At 33.6% G+C, this 6,089-nt stretch overlaps 1 non-coding gene across 1 annotated transcript; it reads left to right on the top strand.

Moving 5' to 3' along the window:
* The first annotated feature begins 4,361 nt into the window (after positions 1–4,361).
* LOC112423850 (U6 spliceosomal RNA) lies at positions 4,362–4,468 on the top strand. The gene has a single exon (XR_003014420.2). It is a non-coding gene; the product is annotated as a U6 spliceosomal RNA (small nuclear RNA).
* The last annotated feature ends 1,621 nt before the right edge of the window (positions 4,469–6,089 follow it).

Here is a 6,089-nt window from a genome sequence, read left to right as displayed (position 1 = left end):
GTTTTACAACTAGGGTCAAAATCGAAAATATTTTTCCAGCCACAGAGAACCTACTCTCAAAATTTAAAGACATCCATGATTTCACTAATTGAAAGTACACTTTGCCAATAGAGAAGAGGCAAGGGTAGCTCAGGACCTGAAGATTGCGAGCAATTCAGATCCATCCAGTTTTTATATTATGTTAATTTTTATAACCCCAGCATTCATTAAATATTACTTGGCTAAATTAATATATGAATGAGTACATAAATAAATAAATAAATAAAAGAGAAGGATCATGCTTTATGGAGTTAAATTTTATTTCCTCCTCATTTATGTTCAGATTTTAAACATGATCTTGAAATTAATCATTCTCTAATTTTATTTCATTAATTTCAAGTGATATTAATACCATTTTAAATACATATATGCATGCATACATATATACATACATGTTTATAATAAGCATTCTTCACTTTTTTCTCTATGCATGTATTTACCCATTTTTTTTTGATCCTACTAGATAGTCAGATGAAAATGAAAAATTCATTCTGAATGTTCAAAAATAATCAAATGCAAACAACTGCTTGGATTGTTTAAGTATTAATATTTAGAACTAAACATTTGGTCCATATTTCTGTATTTAGTATCTTTGACTCAGTCCACTGAACAAGAAGTTCTTGCTGTACATTTTGTGACCAATTTATTTGACTGTTGTGAGCACATGTTTGCATTGACCTTGATCTTTTACTCTTGGCACCTTCTAAATGTCACCAAATTGGCCGGTATTGATATAAAAAAAAAAAAAAAAAAAAAAAAGAGCCCAATCATTTAAAATAGTCATTCATGTGATCCTTACGATATGAAATTGGGAATTTTGTGAGCACTTATAGTTAAGGTTAATGTATCTGAATGCTCCTTATTTTTGGCTTGTAGAGTAAAACTGCAATTCGAATCCATAATTCATTAAATTTAATTAAAAATTAAAAAAACTTTAAAACAAAAATTTTTTGACATTCATGGCAAACCTGATCTCAACTGATACGTCCTTAGTAGTTGAAGTAGTTAAATATTCATATATTTTGCTACACAAATATCATTGTATTTGATTACGGGGCATTGCCCCAGATCCCACTGTGATGTTACATAGTACATGCATATGCAGTGTATTGTTTCTAAAACATTTTTTAAAAGTTCTCTAAATTCCATAATACATGTAGTATAAAGAGTTTTATATAAGTCATAAGAAAACTGTGGTCCACACAACAGTTATTTTTCCTATTGATTTTTTTTTTAAAGACCCATTTTGATGAACCTGTAAGCCTAACCATAGCTTTGGGTTTCCAGGATCATGCTGATTGACTATTCTTTCAGCTATATCTGATGTTTTGGGATTATATAGACAGGGTTTTGAAATGTATGAATAGAGACAAGCCTGATGGTTCTAAAGAAACCCTGGAAGTTAGGTTACATAGCAATCAGTTGGCTGGAGATTGGTAATTTTTCTTTCTCTAAAAATCCAAGGGGAGAGTTTACACCTGACATCACCTTTTTAGAAGACTGGGTTGTATGTGGGCAGTGGAAGACTCTTTGCTTACACACCTGATCTTAATTTCATGTAAGATTATTATATTGAACCTCGACTTTATCCAAGCCCCTCAAATTTTCATGCATAGCTGACATTTTACCCCAATGTCTTGGTGTCTAAACCTTGTTCTGTTTGATACATATGCATAAGTCATTTCCAATACCTGCATTATAAGGAAGCTGAATGAGAAAAATCAATAGTAAGAAATAGTTCCCCTTACTGGGACTCTAAACTCTAAACATCTACATGTCCAGCAACATAGAACAGACACGGGTTTATTCCAGGAACTAGAAGAAGGAGCAGGGGATCCATTCACCTGAAATAGAGTGCTCATAGGAGCCCTTATTAAGCACCACAATGAATCATTTGATTTGATTTTTTTAATCTTCCTTGGGCTGTTTTTATTGTTGTTGTTATCAATACTATCCTATTTAAATGTTTGGAGGCAGTGAAGAATAAAAGATCAGTGTCAGTGCTAAGAAGGCTTGTAGCTTGCCAAAGAAGCTAGTTACAAATAAACAGTAAGAACTTCTTCAGGTGACCTGGTCATAGACATAAAATAACAAGTAATCATGTGCCTTCTCTTTACACTATGTGATTTTTCCCCAGTAAAACCTGTTTACACAATACATATCGTGAATTGAAAAAACCGTGTGGGTTTATTATGCCAAATCAAGATATTCAGTCCCTTTAGTATTCTGTAAATCATAATTTAGTTAATAAATATACAATTGATATATGAACCTATAGAATTACATAGGCATGTTATATTTTAAGAAAAATGCTGTCATTTTATTGTATCTGTATCTTCAAACAATTGTTCCCTTTTAGAGATAAGGTTAGGGATTTATTCTGCTTATCTATAAAACTTTTAGAAACTTGTTTAAAGAAATGCCTACTGTATTGTTTTATGAACCATAGAACTTTAGTGCCATTATTTCATAGTTGCGCTTACTTTTGTAATGGTACTACCATATTTAATCATACAGATTATGATTCAGCCATTAATTTTGATAAGAAATCAAATTTCCTACAAGATGACGAATATGTCCTCACCAAGAGCATACTTAAGAAAATGTTATAGGCTTACAGCATTTCCCAAAGTAGACCAATACCAACACCCTGTGATAATTTTATGAATATTCTCTTTATCAACCATGTAAATGCAATAACAGACTCTTCCTCGTTATTGCTAAGCAGAATTTATCCTGTTACTGCTTTAAGTATTTCTTTCATGACAGAACCAGAAAACTACCTACAGCCTTTGCAATAAAAAATGAAGTCCTCACCTCTCATTCATTTCAGTCCCCTGCCAAAAGCTGTGGAAGCAGCCTTGCTACTGAGCCAGAGTCTGAACTTTTCTTTCCTACTTTCCCTTATCCCTGTCAGCAGTAGAAGGTTAGTCAGGCTACATTTGCCTATGTAAGACTGATCCCCTACAAGATCATAATTGAACATTTTCCCCTCAGATCTTTATTTGAATCTCTAGATGCGCAAACATTCAAGGGAAAGACCATTTACTTAACTCTGCACACTAAGTATATTTAAATATTAGATCTAATCCAACTGTGAATCTTAAATTTGTAGGATTTATGATAAATTTCCTAAAATTATAGGAGTCTCCTTGCAAGGCAACGTTCTAAGTGTTTTAATCCTATTACCATATTTAATAGTCAAAATAATGCTTTATAGAAATATCAAAATACCCAGATGAGAAAACTACAAAACAGTTAGTTGAACTTACAGCTAGTTAAATGGCAGAGCCACAATTTAAAATCCAGTATTCAAGCTCTAGAATATATACTTGTAATCACTACACTATGCTAACTTACAATACATATAAATTGCTATCACAACAAAAATATAATGAACAATGTAGTAGCCATTTTGATGCCCCCAAAATAATTTCACCTGTATATCTTCCAGGAATAAGGGTAGAATTGCATTTTCTGGCTCCTTTGTAAGTATGTGCTGGTTCCATGTAATTCTGGTAAATAAATTCTGTATATTGTTTCCAATAATATGTAATTGCCTCTGTGAGACTGACATAGAGAGGGATATAGTTTACATGGCGGATTCTCCATCTGCTTGGGTTTGTTACCAACTACAATGAGTAGAGGTATCTGTCAGTCTGTGAAGGAAATATACTTGAACAAAAATCAAAATTATATTGCTTTGAGGCATATACATTTGAGAACCTCTTACTAACAACAAACAGTAAAATTAAAAGACATTGTATGTTTCTAATACAATGCAGCAAAAAGTTGTAAACAAAACATGCTAAGAAATAAATGTTAATCATTCTACAAACTTTCACCAGCGTAGAAATAAAACATAAATATTTTTATAATACATCATTTTATATTTATTTCATAATTTCATGTGTCTCAGTACCACTTGTTAACATCATTTGCTGACAAGTAATTTATTGCTTTCTTCACCATTGTTAAGCAAAAATTAAAGTGCATAATGAAAAAAGACTAGCAAAACAAAATAGGTATGCAGTTTACTACCAGCGGCCTAGCTCATTTAAAACAACACAATTTTTATCCCAAAATAACATAATCCATCAAGTAGATATTAACCACTTAATATATGCCTATTTCTACTGCTCTGGTAATTAGGACAGATATTTTAAATTAATTTTTAAAGTAGCCAGATGATTTTAAGATGCTTCAGATTATATTTTATATATGAACTTTAAATAGGACACCTCTAAGATTGGAATAACAGTTTCTTGAGCCAACAAATGTACACTAATAATTAATATGTCGTTATCTTTTGAAATCTGCTCGTGCTCACTTTGGCAGCACATATAATAAAATCAGAAAGACGCAGAGAAGATTAGCATGCCCCCTGCACAAGGATGACATGCAAATTCATGAAGTGTTCCATATTTTTATAAACTTCTGGAGACATACACCCTCCCAAGACTGAATTAAGAAGAAATTTAATCTCTAAACAGACCAATAATAGCTCTGAAATTGAACCAGTAATAAATACCCTACCAACCAAAAAAAAAAAAAAAAAAAAAAGCCTAGGACCAGATGGATTCACAGCCAAATTCTACCAGATGTACACAAAAGAGCTTGTACCATTGCTACTAATATTATTCCAAAAAACTGAGGAGGAGGGCCTTCTCCCCAACTCATTCTATGAGGCCAGTATCATCATGATATGAAAACCTGGCAGAGACACACACATACAAAGAAACCTTTAGGCCAATATCCTTGATGAACATTGATGCAAAAATCCTCAACAAAATGCTGGCAAACTGAATCCAGCAGCACATCAAAAAACTTATTCACTATAATCAAGTAGGCTTTATCCTTGGGATGCAAGATTAATTGAACATACTCAAATCAATGAATGCAATTTATCACATAAATAAATAGAACTAAAGACAAAAGCCACATGATTATCTCAATAGATGTAGAAAAGGCTTTCGGTAAAATTCAACATGCCTTCAAGTTAAGAACTCCCAACAAACTGGCCGGGTGCAGGGGCTAACACCTGTGATCCCAGCACTTTGGAAGGCTGAAGTGGATGGGCCACTTAAGTCCGGGAGTTAGAGACCACCCTGAGCAACATGGTGAAACCCCATCTCTACTGAAAATACAGTGATAATAATAATAATAATAAAAATAACAACAACAACAACAACTGTCCATGGTGGCGTGCACCAGTAGTCTCAGCTACTCAGGAGACTAAGGCATAAGAATCACTTGAACCCAGGAAGCGGAGGTTGCAATTAGCCAAGATCTCACCACTGTACTCTAGGCTGGGCAACAGAGTGAGACTCTATGTCCAAAAACCAAAAACAACACAAAATAAAAGCAAAACTGTCAACAAACTAGGTATTGAAGGAACATACCTCAAAATAATAAGAGCCGTCTTTGACAAACCCACAGCCAACATCATATTGAATGGGCAAAAGTTGGAGGCATTCCCCTTTGAAAACCAGCACAATATAAGGATGTCATCTCTCTCCACTGCTATTCAACATAATATTGGAAGTCCTGACCAGAGTAATCAGGCAAATGAAAGAAATAAAGGACATTCAAATAGGAAGAGTGGAAGACAAACTAACCCTGTTTGCAGACAACATGATCTGATATCTAGAAACCACCATAGTCTTGGCCCAAAAGCTCCTTAAACTGATAAACAACTTCAGCAAAGTCTCAGGATACAAAATAAATGCACAAAAATCCCTAGCATTCCTACACACCAACAATAGACAAGCCAAGAGCAAAATCAGGAACACAATCCCATTCAGAATTGCCACAAAGAAAATACCTAGGAATACAGCTAAATAACCATAGAGGTGAAAGATCCCTTCAAGGAGAGCCGCAAAACACTGCCCAAAGAAATCAAAGAAACAAACAAGTGGAAAATATTCTGTGCTCATGGATAGGAAGAATCAACATAATTAAAATGGCCATACTAATCCAAAGCAATGCATAGATTCAATGTTATTTTTAATAAATTATCAAAGACATTCTTTGCAGAGCAAGAAAAAACC

This window comes from Macaca nemestrina, chromosome 5, assembly GCF_043159975.1.
Source record: "Macaca nemestrina isolate mMacNem1 chromosome 5, mMacNem.hap1, whole genome shotgun sequence".
NCBI lineage: Eukaryota > Metazoa > Chordata > Mammalia > Primates > Cercopithecidae > Macaca > Macaca nemestrina.
The sequence above is the reverse complement of the archived record's forward strand: the minus strand, read 5'-3'. Positions and strand labels throughout refer to the sequence as shown.